This window comes from Bombus bifarius, unplaced genomic scaffold, assembly GCF_011952205.1.
Source record: "Bombus bifarius isolate JDL3187 unplaced genomic scaffold, Bbif_JDL3187 scf7180000008335, whole genome shotgun sequence".
NCBI lineage: Eukaryota > Metazoa > Arthropoda > Insecta > Hymenoptera > Apidae > Bombus > Bombus bifarius.
Window position 1 is genome coordinate 28,702 of NW_022884599.1, and position 17,495 is coordinate 46,196.

Consider the following 17,495-nt stretch of genomic DNA (forward strand, 5'->3'; position numbering starts at 1 on the left):
AATATTCAACACAAAAAAGATCTTGATACTACTTTTGAATATGTGCCTGAATTTAGTCCATTGCGTCAGCAAAACATTCCTCCAAATATGAATGATGAAAATGTATTTGGAGAAATTACACCAACACCGCCACGTTACAGGACACCTCCAAGAGGAGTAATTTTAAATTCAGAAGAAGCAAAGATGTTTGTTTTACTAAAACATTACGGATTAGGTGATAATGCTAAAGCATTAGCGGATGAGGACTGGCTGACGCCACAAAAATCATGCCGCTTGCGGCTTGATGAAACATAAAAGCAGAGCGCAGAAATTGCTAAACGTAGTTAACGATCGTTTTAATGAACAGAGCAAGGGAAAAACAGTATGACAGGAAAAGGGGATGAATTCTTATCTGTAAAAAAATTTCTTAAAGTAAACGATAAAAAAAGACAAAAAAAATCTTTAAACGAGAAAGAAAACTAGCTGGTACCGTTAACAAGTCGGAGGTATCCTCTCGTCCAGTCTGTAGGGTAATGTAGTGTCTCTCTCGGCTTGAATTAATAGATAGCGCTGCCGTCACAGTAGTGTCAAAAGCTTCAGTAATGAAACACGAATTCCGGCATACGCGGACCACCATGTGATCATCAATGACAGTTTGTAGCGTAAACAACCAATATTTTGTGTGTTGTATCGTCCAAAAAGGACTGATTACGGAAGACACGAACGAGTTGACGCATGTGGAACAAGCTCGTGATTTGCACCTTCCGCCATTTAATTGACGTTAAACTCCTTTATCGACGATAAACTCCTAAAAAGAGAAAAAAAGGAGCGAAAGAAAAGATTCATTATTTTTGTAGTTTGCGCTTAACAGTGAAAATTAATAAGTCGAAAACGTAAAAAGAAACTGTAAACGCGTTACTCGCAGCGCGGACCAGCGACCATCGAGTAATCGTGCTGTATAAATGATAAATAAGAGATATCGATAAACACGTGCACATTCGTGAAGATTATATAAAGTAAATTTAACAGAAAAAAAGTTATTATAAACGAAATTCAACAATTAGCTAGTTAGGTAGGTATGTTATAACAAAAAGTTACTCGAGAACGATTCGAAATTCGGCGGCAAGGCGAAAACAGACCTTCAGAAATTCAACGATTCCGCGTTCCAGAGCAACTGTTTACTCGACTATCGTGAACCACGGAACTGAAAGATCCACGTGTCTTAATCCATTTTCCGCCACTGCGACGACTTCTTCCTTCGGTTATTATATTTATTATCAGACTCGAGGCCAAAAGACAAATCATGCAGATATTTTTATAAAAGATCAGCCGTATGCGCCGAGGGGTGTCGACCGATGCTGTTGGCGTGCCGATCTCGCGATTAAGATAAAACAAACGTAACACACGATACAATAAAAAAAGCAAGATAAAAGAATATGAAGGGATGTAAGGAAGCGACGACTGGACAAAGCGTCATCCAGCAATCGATCGACTCCAATCAATCGTGTCGGGTCTACCGTGGTTTTTAACTTATACCTTAGATTTTTATATAATACGAATACCATAGAACCAAAGGGAAAAATCTCGACTTTAAGACGCTTAAGCAATAAATCACTAAGCTTAGGAAAGCGAAGAAACAAACCGTTTATCCCTGCGTCTCTCTACTGTAACTCGCTCTCAGCTATTCAGCTTGTGAGCCACGAATTCGTAACAACGAAGGGGTACGTAGATCGGAGAGAAGGGACACGACGCGAGTTTTAAGAAATCGATAAGAGAAAAAGAAAAGATGGAATGAATCGGTAAATGGTCTGTCCGACGTCCCGAATTTCGACTTGGTCAATCTAACGAAACAAAAGAAATAAAAAAAAAAAAGAACGAAATTGAAACAAGTGTAAGCAAGAAACAAGCGTAAGCATGTGTGGATACGCTCGCGCGTACGAACGAGAGAATGTTAGGAAGAGAGAACGAAGGTGAGCGAACGAGAGTCTGCGAATAATGAGAAATTATACAACAAGCGAGAGACGAGAAAAACAGATTAAACAATTCGTAGATAGACACATTGCACAAACAGCACGAAAGTTAGATTAGAGATCCGTCGAGTTCCCTCCTAGCGAACGCGTGTCCTGTCCTCCGATTGAATCTTTCAAAGGTTATCTCTCTTTGTGTAATTCCGTCGGAATCGGAAAACAAAATCCCTCAGCCTTTAAACCGTTGCTATATATGTGTCGGAGAAGGGTCAGGAATAAGGTTGTGGGCGTTTGATAAATTTTCATTGGAATTGGCCATCGTCGTGTTATAACGAAGGTACGGTCTGTTAATACGAGTATGGATACTACCGACTCGACAATCAACAGCGGCGGTTGGACACTCGCGATACTAGTGATGTTGGTCTTAGGTTCAATAACGAATCCGCGGTCAACGGGATGATAGATGTACGTGCTCACAAAAATCTAAGTCGGACTCTTTGCGAAAACGTGGAATATCCACCGAGCGTACAGACACTAAGTAACTCGTTAATACGACCTCACGAGAGAATGACTCTCCGTCGCGATGATGCTGCAGAGGAAAGCTATGATGGAGTGTGTTTGAGGACACGAGATCATCGAATTCGTCGAGGATAGCCTTCGTTCAGAAGGTGAGGGAATTTGGCGTTGCTGCTAATTGGTCAATCTCCATATTGGTGGTTAGAAAAAGATGCTAGCCGCCCTGGAGGGAAAGTTGCTAGTGGGAGACGCCGTTCGTTGAAAAATAGGTCTCTGCTATCTTCCCGTAGTTGAGACAAAGACTGTTTGTCTGTTTGAAGGACTTTAGTCAACTAAATCCTAAGATTTATGACTGGCCCTCAGGCTAGCTGAACATGTACTGCGGAGACGCATCGACATCTGGCAATCATCTTGCTCGAAGAATAGGGTCTGCGTGTGGCAAGCCAGGGGACAGAAACCGTTGGAATGTTTACTGTCGCGTGCCGCCAGAAATATTTCTTTTAAGGAGAGCTATAGAATTACTCCATTACCTTTGTTAGACAAAGCGTTCATTCCGTGACCACGGCCACGTTCGGCGACTGGCTGTCGCCTCGAGCCCAAGCTCATTATTACAACTCGCGAACAATTACAATCGGATTGAATAACTACAATTGTTTAATTACAGCTATAGTAGATTCTAGGTTACAATGTTGCGGGATTATCCAAAATTCCAAAGGCTCCGGTGTTCTTTCATCTCCGACATATGTATATAGTAGCGAACAAAGAAACGAGAGAAGAGATCGTTAGAAAAGAAACAGGTTAGGGATTAAGAAAAAATGAACGCGAAGACTGACGGCGGTTTAACAAGTATAACGAGGACGAAGTAATCCCATCTGATTTGCCTATCTATGATCCCCGCTTTAGACCTTCGTAACTTGTCCATACTTACTCCATGCTTCGTCTCTTTCAGTTTTAAGCACGATCCGATGCTTCCGTATCGTACTTCTTCTGTTTCGCCGTCGACCGTTCGAACTCACCCTTTGATAGACGCCCACTCTCTCTCTCCCTCTCTCTCTCTTTCTTCCTTGATAACAGGAGGTTTGACAACAGAAAAATAAAAGAGAACAAGAATTTATAGCGTTATAATTTGTATTCAAAGTGTTAGTTGCATTCTGTGAGTTACCAGTCAGACCGTAATGACACGACAGATCATTTTCGATTTCGTACCCTGATGAATCTCAGTTTATTGGATCTCCCACAATCTTTCTTCCTTCAATTCGATTTGCAATCTTGCGTCACTAAGGTTCTGTTCTATGGCAAACTACTTCGCGATCGCGATTTCTTGTTCTCTAGCTAATCTTTTACGTAGCGCTTTCTCTTACCGTAGATCGTTCATTAAATTCTGGGTTTCTGAATCGAATTTGCGCTGTTTCTTTTCCAGAAGATTATTCCTAGCTGTCTGCTCTTCCAACAGTAGTCACAAGTTGTGCATCTCGCCATTCAGTTTTTGCACGGATCGTTTCCATTGTCCAACAACCTGACATTGTTCCTCGACCTCTTCGTAAGCATCAGTTAACTTTTTCTCCAATTGCTTCTTAAGTCCAACCAGTTGCTCAAGATCATCCTCATGTTGCTGAGTACTTACTACATTCCCAAATTCATTCTACAGCGCCTTTTTTGCTTTGCCCAGGACTTCGTGCATCGTTCTAGTCGCACGAAGGATTGAGCGGAGCCTGCGAGCAATTTCTTGGCATAGACCACCACGTGGGCGCCTGACCAACCCCACACTTCTGCCATTCCTTCAAAGTCTTCTACCCACTGATTTACACTCAGCAGATCATCCCCGCTGAATTTCTCTAATAAATTCTCTACGACTTCAATATTTGCCATTTTTATTCTTTTCCTTTCTACTCCAGCACAAATAGCTCCGTTAAAAGGTGTCGTTCTCTGTCTTATTCAATCCCGGACGAGCCCCCACTTGTAGTATCGTGGAAATTAAGATATAATGCAATCATTCAATGATTTTGCCTGTGAAACACTGTGATTTCGTTCCCGTTTGAAATATCTCGACGTTTACCAGGTATGTAAATATGAAACCGGAATTTTGTATAGAAAATACACGTTTATTGTATGAAAATGATTAAAAATATTTTATTCGAAGTATTGCCCATCACTAGCTATATATTTTTCCCACCTGTCTGGCAATTGGTGGATGCCACGCCAAAAAAACTGTCGCTCTTTTGAGGCAAACCAGTCATCGAGCCATTTTCGTACATTTTCGTAAGAAGTGAAGTGCTGGTCAGAAAGTGCGTGTCCCATCGATGCAAATCAATAGTAATCGGACGGAGCCAAGTCTGCCAAGTAAGCCGCGTGCGAAAGTATTTCCCAACTGAACGCTTCAATCGTTTCCATGACCGGTTTTGCTGTATGTGATGGTGCATCATCATGAAGCAAAATTACTTTGTGTTGCCTTTTTTGATAGTCTGGTCGTTTCTCACGCAAAGCTTGATTCAAATCGATCATTTGTTGTCGGTAGCGCCCAGTATTAACGGTTTCGCCAGGTTTTAACAGCTCATAATAGATCACACCCTTCTGATCCCATCAAACACAGAGCATTGTCTTCCGTCCATAGCGATTTGGTCTTGTAGTCGATGTCGGTGGTTCGCCTTAGCTACCCATGATCTTTTACGCTTAGGATTCTCAAAATATATCCACTTTTCATTGCCAGTCACAATTCGGTGTTTTCCTGCTGTCTTTTATTCAGTTCATGTGGAACTCATTTTCCCACCTTCTGGATCTTTCCCATGGCTTTCAAACGTATGGAGACGGCTTCTCGTGTCACGTTTAATTGATCAGCGAGTTGTTGTTGCATTTGAGCGTCATCCTCATTCAACAATGCTTGCAATTCGCTGTCTTGAAACTTTTTCGGTGGTCTTCCACGTTCTTCGTTCCTCATGTCAAAATTGCCACTTCTGAATTTTTTAAACCACTCAAAGCACTGTGATTTACCAAGAGCATGCTCGCCGTAAGCTTCGACAAGCATTCGATGCGATTCTGCAGCAATTTTCTGCAAATGGTAACAAAAAATCAATGCTGTCCGCAAATCGTAGTTTTCAGGCACAAAATTTGACATGTTCAACGCTATTACAAACTATGCAGTTGTATGAAACTTGTATTGTTCTGAGTCGAAAATGTTTGTGAGATGTCAACGAAGACTTGTGACATCAATGACGCAGGTTTGTGATAATTACATTATCAGCTAGGACCATCTATAGGCAAATTCCGGTTTCATACTTACAGACCTGATAAACGCTACTTTCACTGCATTTTGCACACCAAATGCTGTGCAGGCCTGTTTGAAAGTCGGAACAAGCCCGTTACAACGTAAAATGCAATAATTTGAGGATTTTACCTACGAAACGTTGTGATTTCGTTCCCGTTTGAGATATTTCGTCTTGTAGTATCGTGGAAATTAAGATATACATTTTTTTCCGATTACTTACAATTTATTAATAGTGAATTAAATATACAAATATAAATTGGACAGAAAACAATGTTTATTTAACTGAAACTAAATGCGATACTCGTATTTATATCAAATAACTTTACGGTTATTTGGCAACTCTCGTCACAACGAATCCAACACTCTCTGTCTCTCTCTCTAGCAACTCTAACAACTGGCAACTCGATCAATTCTCTCAACTCTACTCCTCAATGTCTCGATCAACTCTGACTCTCACAACACACACACTTTTCGACTCGCATACTCTGACCTCTCGGTCGTCCCACTTTTGTTCCAAGGACAAACCGTCCTTCTGCTCTAACATTATTTGTTGTTTTTCTCATATCTCTGTAAGAACTAAGTGACTTTAGTCACATAGGCACTCTTAAATGTAAACGAACCACAGAAGGACGACGTACACGGTTTTGTCTAATTTCAACCGATCTCTAATTTAAATTACTTTACGATATTACATTCGGTCTTTCCTGACAATCACATCTGCCATTTGCCATGAGATGTGCTCATCATCGCTGCTCGCACTTACATCACTATCGTCAATACTCCACAACTTCATGTGATCGGCTGCCGTGGAAGTTGTACGTGGCCCTTCGTGCTCGCCCTCTCGCTTGCCTATGTTCCGGTCATTTCGTAGGACTTTTAGTTAAGGAACTTCGGATGCAGCTTTAGCCCGGGATCGCCCTGCGTCCTCTCGATCGCCACTAGGTCGTCATCTTGCGTCTCTTGTTATACGTCCACTTGTCTCGGGCTTGGATCTCCTCGAACCGTCTCTTTGCCTCTGCACGCTGAACTGATCTCGTTCCTTTTGGAACACCGCAGCCTGTTCGTCCTCGATGCTACTGCTCCTCTTTCGCTCTTCCTCTATCTTCCTCTCCGTTGTTTGTTTATCCGTCTCACTCTTGTCAGGGGCTTTGATCGTCGTGGCAGCATCGTGACATTTTCGTAGGCTCGGTTCGTACGTGGAAGACGTTAACAACTTACCATCTTTCAAGACCATGACCTCTCCTCTTTCGAAGGTCCTCACGTTCATCGTGTCCTCGACAATCCCATCCAGATTCTTCCTCCTCGTGATGTTCGCCAAGTCCTTCTGCTGGCCGCAAGAATCTGACGAGGACACCATCTCGTGGTCCACTTTGCCAATCACCACGTGCCTTACCACTCGTCTCCGTTCCTCCGACACTTGCCGCACAGCTGCCCGATACTTCTACAAAACTTCTGCCAACTCTTCCTTATTTTCTTCCAATTGCGACAGTAGCTAAGTTCGTTCGCGACTACCTACATTAGCACGATCTTCTGCTTCGGAACGTTGCCGCAGTGCTTCCTCCAACGAAGCCGGCGTCTCAGAATTTTTAATGCTCGAAGCTAAAAATTCAATTCAAGGAATCCCCGCTGCTATTCGCGACACATAGACAATTCGATGCGCGTTGTGCTCCTTATTCGTTACTTTATACAGCGCACATCAGTCGTTTTCCACTATGTCAACCTTTTCCTTGTCAAAGCCGATGAAATTAGAATTTATATTTCCTCAAGCCTAAAAATTAAGGAAAATTAGGAATTTCTAAGATCCTTCAAACCGAACCAAACATCTGCACTAAGTCACCGTCTAAACGTTATTGTTTATTACGGAAAGATAGGAGAAGTTCGTTTTTCTCATGTACGATGTTTCACACTAGCAACTTTCTCTCCGGGGCGGTTAACACCCTTCCTCCACCCTTCCACACCAATCCAGAAAATTAACCAATTACCAGAGAAGTCCTTCCCTCACTCTCCCAACAAGAACTTGGTCTTAACAAATCAGCTTTTCTCGCATCATTAGACCCACCCATCGCAAGTGTCCTCCACTGCATCATCGTTACAGAAAGTCAGTCTTCATACATTTTTTGAACCTTCAACATCCAAGCGTGCGTCCCGTACAACACCTTGTTACTCTAGCTATCAATCGCATTAATTGTACATTTCTAGTTAAGAAGTTGTTGGAATAAACATTAATTATATCTGTTAATTCAGTGTAAAGTCAATTCAACCACCCCTATTATCGGAACAGAAATCAGGAGATCGATCATTTTGTGGCGTCGATTATCCAATCGTAACGGGAATTTACGACTCCCGTTGACATGCTTTCTCGCGATCGGTCGAAACACATGGATAGATCGAAGCTCGTTGTACTCGACATTTGCTGCTTTATACAGCGCACAGCACAAGGTTTGCTCTGTGTCAACACTGGTCCCTGTCAAATCCGATGCAATTTTAATTTTTTTTAATGCTCAAGTCTAAAAATTCAATTCGGGATTTTTCGGGATACATGGACACTCTTTGGCCTCTCAATTCATATTGCTGTTAATTCATTTATTGTCCCTTAGCAACCCCTTGTCTTTTGTCTTAACCTTATATCTTTTTTCTCAGCCCCACCACGCACATGCTCCACCAAGCAACCGCTTGTTTATAATTCGCACGTCACCCCTCCCCTTCCTATGCCCTTCGTCCACGATACTACACTCGGCCGTACTGACAATCACATCTGCCCTCAGATGTGCTCATCTTCGCTAGTTTCACTCGCGTCGTTGACTACGACAGTGTCACGTAATTTTTGGGGTTGATTGGTGAAAATAAAATAGCTGAGTCGTAACACAACTATTAACTTTGTTTTAATTAAACTTTATTATTAATTCAGCAATCACAATGTAACACACACTGAATTAACATAAATCACAACTCACTCCAACCACGTTATGTAAGATTTAGTTACAACAATACGTTAAGTACGCGATTGTTATAAGGATAGAGACCGGTATAGATATATTGACTATTCTAAGGATACAGAATAAGTGAGTTTTTCTGGCGATACTATGTCTGAGAAAGGCTAGGGGTGAGTGTGTCTAAGGACACAGGACTATCGGATTCGTTGATGACAATTTTGGTTAAGGAAGTGAGGGCAGTAGACACCGTCTCCGATTGGATAATAAGACGGTTGGTGGACCAGGAAGGGTTTTAGCCGCCCTCGTGAGAAAGTTGCTAACGCAACATAGCAGACGCGAGGAAAACCTACTTTCCCTGTTAACCCGTAGTAAACAATAAACGTAAAAGGAAATCTAAGACAAGAGATACTCGCTTGGCCTGAAGGACCTTAACTATGAAAATTCCAAGACCCCTGGTGGGTACTTAGGACTACTGAGGGCACGCGCCAAGGATGTGCAGACATCTGGGCGCCATCCTGCCCGCGGTGTGTGGCCTGGTCTCTGATGTGCATTGAGGTTACAACAGCGTCCCACCATTTCATGTGATCAGCCGCCGTGGAGGTCGTTCGCGGCCCTTCGTGTTCGCCTTCTCTTTGTGCCATGTAACGGTCATTCCCCAAAACTTTCACCACGCGGTACGGCCCAAGGAACTTCGACTGCAGCTTTAGCTCAGAACCGCCCTGCGTCCTCTCGATTGCCACTAGTTCTCCCGTCTTGTATGTTGTCGCCTCATTACGTCTCTGGTTAAACGTCCGCCTGTTTTCAGCTTGAATCTCCTCGATCCGTTTCTTTGCTGATACGCGCAACTGATCTCGCTTCTCCTGGAACATCGCGACCCACTCGTCTTCGATCAGCTGCCTGATCTGCGGATCATCCCGCATTCTCATCCGCGTTCCAAACAACAGCTGGAACGGAGTAACATTCGTACTTTTGCTGGGAGATGCGTTCAAATACCTCTGCGCTGTCTCTAGGTGTTTGGACCAATCGTCTGGTGTTTGTGTTACATGCGCAAAAAGGCCACTCGTTCGGAAACAGTAATCAGGTACTATACTATTTTCTATTCAAAGAATGCATGTTTTTTATAGTGCATGTTAGAAATTTTTTCGTGGACGGACACGTCAGAGCTCCGACGATACGCCAAACGGAGAGTTAACGGCGAGAAATGATCTCGACACTCACGACGTCGCAATTTCATAGTCAAAATTTATTTAAAACAAAATTCAATAATGAAACAATACACGAGAAATGATTACAATCAGATATGCCGAGCGTGTCTATGAAATCTAGTCAAGGATTACAAGGAATGAAGGCAAATAGGCATTTAGAACTTTTCTAATTGTTCAACCGCAGATGACAGATGATTCGTCAATGACCGAATACTTTGCAATGGCGCGAACAGAGCACGGCTCGCCGATTTATGACCCTGCGTGCTCCTTTTTCGTTGATTCCTCTAAATTTTCCGGAATACGCAAACGTTTAAACCGTTTAAAGGATTGTTATATAGAAAGTTAAAGGCAGACGCGGAAGTTTAAAAAATTAACGGCCGGCGCTCTTTGCTAGTTTAAAGAACTGTCTGTACAAGACCAACAACTGTCTGGAGTTTGCCACGAGTTATCGATATGAGTTATCCACATTACGTTATAAATATTTCCCAAAGTTATGGATAAGCCAGTGACGTAATTATCGATGAGCCGCTAAAATAAGAAAAATAAAGCTTTTATACTTTTGATTTCATTGTCTTAGTTAGATTGTTGAGATTCTTACGAATAAAGTGATACTGAACATGACTATATTTAAAATAATTTCTATTTCTTAAGCTTTTTGCGTATCGCGATCTATTCGTCATTAAATAAGTCATGGCAGTATCTCGGATGCCAAATGAACCTAGTGTGAATAGTTGTAGTTAAGTTACCGTGAAAAAGTTATTTTGTTATGTGTTAAAAATAAATTGTATAAAAAATATTACAGAACAACGAATGTCTCTAATTTTTAATTAATTTAATTTTAATTAAAAATATATATTCATTTTAGAAACTTTGTAATAACTTAATGAGATACTTAATGAAGGCATTTTAGAAGGCACTTCAAATGCAATTACGAAAAGTCCTACAAAGTATAAATTTATATTGTAGAGATTATTGTATTGTATTTATATTGAGAATATTGTAATGGACGAGTTAAATATTGAAATTAGATCATTAGCACTTTCTATGCTTTTGACAGAAAGCAGCTCTGCAGACTCTTTGTACCTGATGTAGCAACTTTTACGGCATAAGAGGTAATTTTTGAAACCCCTTTGTAAGATTTCCATTAAATGATTTATTAAACAAACATAAACTTTTAGCTCGTCATAAGTAATGATATGCTTACTTGTTGTTTTGTATTTAGAATAATACTATAAATTAGCTTACAGTGATTCCGGTCCAAACTATAGCGACCGAACCGTCCAAGTCTTCCGCATCCTAGGACGCGTCGGGTACAGGAAACGGCTCGGCCACCACCGCCAGACCAACCCCCTCCTCCTCTCCTATCCTCAGCCCTCTTTCTTTCTCTCTCCATAGTAGTAGTAGCAGTAGTCGGCCGCACAGCCATCGCTTGGTTACGGCTGATCTCGTTCTCGAGAAAACGCATTCTCTCTCGTACACGAGCGTTCTCCTCCCTCTTTCTCTATTATTTCCTTCTTTCTCTCTCTATTATTTCCTCCTTTCTCTCTATTATTTCCTCCTCCTCCTCTCTCACACACACACGCTCTCCGTTTCTCTATCGCTATCGTGGAGATACTGTTGTTGCTGTTGAGAAAGCTAAAGACTGTCCGCAGTCCCGAGATAAGATGGGACGACCGTACGCTGCTGAAGCTTAGCGCCGGCCGCCCTCATCTTCCGGGACGCTAACTTCAACCTACGCATACAGCTGTCTTTAAGATTTTTCGAGATGGAGGCAATCCTCTCGACCTCCTCCATCTCTCTCATAATTTCAGTTCCAATGTCGGCGGTCGTCATATCGATCGTACCGAGTTTGATTTGCGCCATCGACTCCAGATATCCCGAGCCGGTAGTAGTGACGGCATTAGTATTGGTATTGGTATTGATATTGCTGCCGATGCCGATGCCGATATTTTCACCTCCTCCACCCTTCTTCCTTTTTCCAGGAACTTCTTCCATCTGTCCGATACCCCCCCCGCCGCCACCGCTCGTCGTCGCAGTATCGTAGTAACCATCAGTGCAAGTAGCAACTTGTGCAAGAGAATAAATATGAACCTAGCGCGGAACGTGATGCGAAGAGTAGCGGCGAATCGAACGAAGCTCACGGTGCTAATTATTAAAGTTGAAGTAGTGCCGACTATAAAAGGATGAAGAACACGCACTCAACTTATTTATTATTCATATTAACTCTTCCGAATTTTTCGAACGTAGATGATTGATTAATTTATCAAAGACTAAATAATTCGCAATGACGTAAGCTGAGCGCGGCTCGTCGATTTATACCCTTGCGTATTCCTCTTCCTGTACATTGGTTCCTTTGAATTTTCCGGAACACACCGAGATCTAAAACTTTTGAACTAATGTACAAAGGGCTAATGTACAAGAAGTTAAAGACGGACGCGAAAGCGTAAACAATTATCGACTGTCATTTTTGGCTATGATAAAGACATGACCTGTAGAAGAGTAACAGCCGTCCGGAGCTTGCCAATCGGGTCATAACATCGGCACCAACACAACCGAAATCTGCCGAACGGGATCATCAACTCACAGATATTAAAAAAAGCAAGCGCGATGCGAGAAGCGATCGAGACATAAGAATCAAAACAGAAACCCTGATATAGTTCTTATATCTGAAATCAATCATATAATATAATCAATAATATCATAAGTCATATAATAATAATCAATCAATAATCAAAATTAGAACTGCTCTTGTTCTAAACATGTGTCCATTTATAAAAAGGCTCATGTTTTTTCCGGCGTAAACACCTAAATCATACGTATAACCGCTCGGTAAACACAGTTTGTATTATTTGATGTCGTATTTATAACATTTCCCTTCGGTATATTAGCGGAAATTTATTACTCTTATTTTTATTCTGGTAGAAATTTACAAAATTCCAAAGAAGATATTAGAAATCCATCTTCAGGAATATATGTCGCAAAAGTATTAATGATAAATTCTGTAGTAGGTTTAAGATCCTGCATGGTTCCAAACCTGTTGCTAAAATCCATGTTGATGTAATCCTAATTTCCCCAAATTTTCATCTTTATTTTTACACTGCGATTTAAGGCAAGGAAAATGATTGAAAGTTTCTTTTGTTCTTGTTTCAAATCATTTTTCCTTCTTAAAAAGGATTTTAAGAAAGATAAAAGATATATTTTTCTCAAAGTATGATAGCGTTTGTGATAGATCATGTATGATCTTGTCCTTTCTTTGCAATGCTATATCTAATGTCCTTAAATGTTCCATATCTTTTCATTTACTTATACTCTCATCTTATTCTTCTGGTCTGAAAGTATAACTGTTACAGCTATTAATGGTGTTTTGTTTTTATCTCTTGAATATATCCCGCTTCATTTATCACTTTTAATTTATCGTCATCCCTTCGAATTCATCTATCTTATCTTGTACTTTCAAGTTTTCTTCTTTTTTCTATCCATTTTAATTCCTTATCTCCTGTTATTTCTCTCTAGCTTAACATCTCGTATTAGGTGTAACTAAATATATTATTTGCCTTTCTTATCTTCTTTAATTTGTCTTTCATATTTCTCATTTCCCTAAACATATCTATCTTTTTCAGGATTTCAAATTTCATGCCTTTATTCCCTGTGTTCACAACTATATTTCCTTTGTTTATACTTGTTATCTATTCTTTGTCTTTTGTTGCCATTTTGCTGTTTATGATGTGTTTTTCTAATTTTCCTTTTGTGTTTCTTTCCTCTGCCATTTTAGTTGTAACTGTCTACTTTCTTGAGCTTTCTTTGTTCCGTTATAGTTTCCTATTATCTGTTTTATCTTTTTCTGTTTTTTTATTTATTTCACTATCAGAATTTCTTGTTTCTTACAACATTTTATCGTATTGTCTTGTTTTTCTTTTATTACAGTCTATATGTGGGATTCAGCCAACTGTGGATATTGACAACTATATGTGGAAAGTAATGAAATAATTCTGGAAATCAATGTTTCTGAAATTTTCTTTCAGATATTACATTTTATGCCACATTTAAGTATGACTGTGAAATAAATTTTTATTTTTTCTTGTAAGTGTACTTTTACGCATCATTCCTGGTGATAGTAGTATAACAATATTTTATTGCACACACAAAAACTTGACTTATGCTGCAATAAAATGAAATTATAACACTAACTTTTGTTACAATGATTATAAAAAATTAAATAAACTGCGGAGGTCTATGCAGTAAATATGCAAAGTATATACGATGTTATACCCGTTGAGTCCAACAAGAACTTCGGGATATTTTGGGACGGAAAGTGTTTAAAGAATTGAAATTGATTGAATATCAAGTGTTTGTTTTTGTAATATAGCACGTGGTCTTTATGATACCTCGCTCGATACGTACTTCTGATTCGGATATTTCTCAACCTTTTTTCTACCATATGTGTACTTATGCCAATAAAATGTACAATGACAAAGACAAATAAACAATAGAATAAACAAAAAACTGGAAGAAAACACAAGAACACCCGAAACTCGACGGCCCGCCGCGATCGAGTGGTGTAATATAATCCAGTGGCAGTTAGCGCGGAGACAATGTATCTAAGTGCTGAATCAAAAGTAAAACTTTTTTATTTCTAACTTTTCCAAAATTAAACTTTTACTAATATATTTGTGATGTTAGATTTACTTATTGATATGTATTTAATTATCATTTACTCAGTAAGCAAATATGCTCCAAATTATATCGTGTTTGGTCTCATTTGAATGAGAAAAGTGTGACAAATATGTTGGTAAATGATTTCATTTACTACAATGAATCAGAAATAAAAAGAATTTGATTTATGAGTTGAGGGTCTCAGCTTGTGGGAAGTTTTTAATGTTTGCGTAATGTAGGCGTAGTATAGGTGCTCACATAAACGTTGCACTTCATACTACCATTTATTGACTTACAATGTAACCATTCCTTAGACTATGAACTTACAAACTAGTATAGGGAGGCCCGATATTGTACTATGGATCGCTGACATTTTAGGAGGGGGAAGAAAGAGAATAAACGTATGAGATATATAATTACGTATATATGATTACACAATTGCAGGGAACATTTTCTGAATTTAACTGTGTTTGTATAACGTCAATTCACATCAGAGACCAGGCCACACACCGCGGGCAGGGTGGCGCCCAGATGTCTGCACATCCTTGGCGCGTGCCCTCAGTAGTCCTAAGTACCCACCAGGGGTCTTGGAATTTTCATAGTTAAGGTCCTTCAGGTCAAGCGAGTATCTCTTGTCTTAGATTTCCTTTTACGTTTATTGTTTACTACGGGTTAAGACGGAAAGTAGGTTTTCCTCACGTCTGGTATGTTCCGTTAGCAACTTTCTCACGAGGGTGGCTAAAACCCTTCCTGGTCCACCAACCGTCTTATTATCCAATCGGAGACGATGTCTACTACCCTCACTTCCTTAACCAAAATTATCATCAACATGTCCGATAGTCCCGTGTCCTTAGACACACCCATCCCTAGCTTTCCTCAGACACAGTATCGTCAGTAAAACTTCAGTTATTCCATATCCTTAGAATAGTCAACATATCTTTACCGGTGTCTACCCTTATAACAATCGCGTACTTAACGTATCAGTGTAACTAGGTTTTACATAACGTGATTGGAGTGAATTGTGATTTATGTATACTAATTCAGTGTGTATTCCATTGTGATTGCTGAATTCATAATAAAGGTTAATGAAAACAAAATTAATAGTTGTGTTACGACTCAGCTATTTTATTTTATCATCCAACCCTCAAGTTTACGTGACATTTGCATTGTTCTTTTGTGGTCTTTGCTTCAGAAAGATTCTTTTGAACCTTTGGTTCATTTACTATCTAAACATATGGTTCTCTTATTCCTAGAATTTAATTCTCTACTGTGGTTAGCCACCAATATTTATCTTTATTGTCTTTGAGTGTCTCACTTAAATCTACGGTTGACAATTTATACATAAGTCTTATATTGCTATCCTTATGGTCTATGTCGCTACCGTACAGTATTTTTTATTATTCCATTTCTGCTGTAGTGATAGATTAATGCTAAGTTATTATTGTTTTGGATTAATTTTACGCTATCTAAGCAGATGAAGGATTCCGGGGGAAAATAACCTGTTTTTTGAACGTGTTTATGGTATAACGGGTTTGACTATAGATTGTGGGCGACGATGAAGTTTATGATTATTTTGTGTATCTTTGACCAGTAGTCTGACTAATTTAAGAATGAAGAATCGATGTGGATTAATTTGGGCTCTTCGTATAGCTTGTGATTTGCTATATTTGGTAAATTTCGATTCTGGCAATATATATGTCGGGTTTACATTAGAATTAGAGTTAGGGGCGTGAAACGAATCTTCGTTCGGATTATACGTTGTCGTTATGCAGTAGAGAAGACATCGACTAGTGCAAATACGATTATTATAGAATTAGACAAGTAACCGTGGTAATTAGGTACTCGAGAAACTAGTGACAATGAACCTAGGTTCAATAACGAATCCGCGGTCAACGGGATGATGGATGACCATGTTCACAATATCTTGGTCGGACTCTTTGTTAAAACGTGGAATATCCACCGAGCGTACAGACACTAAGTAACTCGCTAATACGACCTCACGAGAGAATGACGTTCTGTCGCGATGATGCTGCGGAGGAAAGCTATGATGTCTAAGGACACGAGATCATCGGATTCGTCGAGGATAGCCTTCGTTCAGAAGGCGAGGGAAATTGGCATTGCTGCTAATTGGTCAATCTCCATATCGGTGGTTAGAAAAAGATGCTAGCCGCCCTCGAGGGAAAGTTGGTAGTGGGAGACACCGTTCGTTGAAAAATAGGTCTCTCCTATCTTCCCGTAGTTGGGACAAAGACTGTTTGTCTGTTTGAAGGACTTTAGGTAACTAGATCTTAGTGTTTATAACGGCCCTCGGGCTAGCTGATCACGTACTGTGGTAATGCGTCGGCATCTGGTAACCATCATACCCGAAGAATAGGATCTGCGTGTGGCGAGCCACGGGACAGAAACCGTTGGAATGTTTACTGTCGCGTGCCGCTACAAATATTTCTTTTAAGGAGAGCTATAGAAATACTCCGTACCTTTGTTAGACAAAGCGTTCATCCCATGACCGCGGCTACGTTCGGCGACTGGCTGTCGCCTCGAGCCCAAGCTCATTATCACAAATCTCAAACAAATACAATCGAATCGAAGGACGACAATTGTTTAATTACGCCTATGATAGAATCTAGGTGTTAGGGGATTATCCCGAAGTTCCAAAGGGGATGCTTCGATGTCCTTTCATCTCCGACATATATATTCCTAAACATGCTGCGATGTATTTTCTTTCAATGATTCTTAATTTTTCCGTAGTGTCGACACTTACGTTGAAACAGATTTAACGACCATACATTAGAATGGTTAGTCTAGTTAGTGTTTTGTAGCAGTGAAGTTTTATTGATCTGTGCGAATCTTTCGAGTAACATAGTCTTATGAGGTATAAAAAGAATTTATCTGCTTTCTATAACTGTGTCTTTATGTTGTCGTTGTGATTTAACCTGAAGTTTAGATGGACTCCGAAGCATCTAACTTTGTTTGCATCGGA

At 40.1% G+C, this 17,495-nt stretch overlaps 1 long non-coding RNA gene across 1 annotated transcript; it reads right to left on the bottom strand.

Moving 5' to 3' along the window:
* Positions 1-291: 291 nt before the first annotated feature.
* On the bottom strand, positions 292-16,528 carry LOC117212654. The gene is made up of 3 exons (XR_004488508.1): positions 16,517-16,528; positions 12,152-12,156; positions 292-439 (listed from the first exon to the last, which is right to left on the bottom strand). It is a non-coding gene; the product is annotated as an uncharacterized LOC117212654 (long non-coding RNA).
* Between the last annotated feature and the right edge of the window lie 967 nt (positions 16,529-17,495).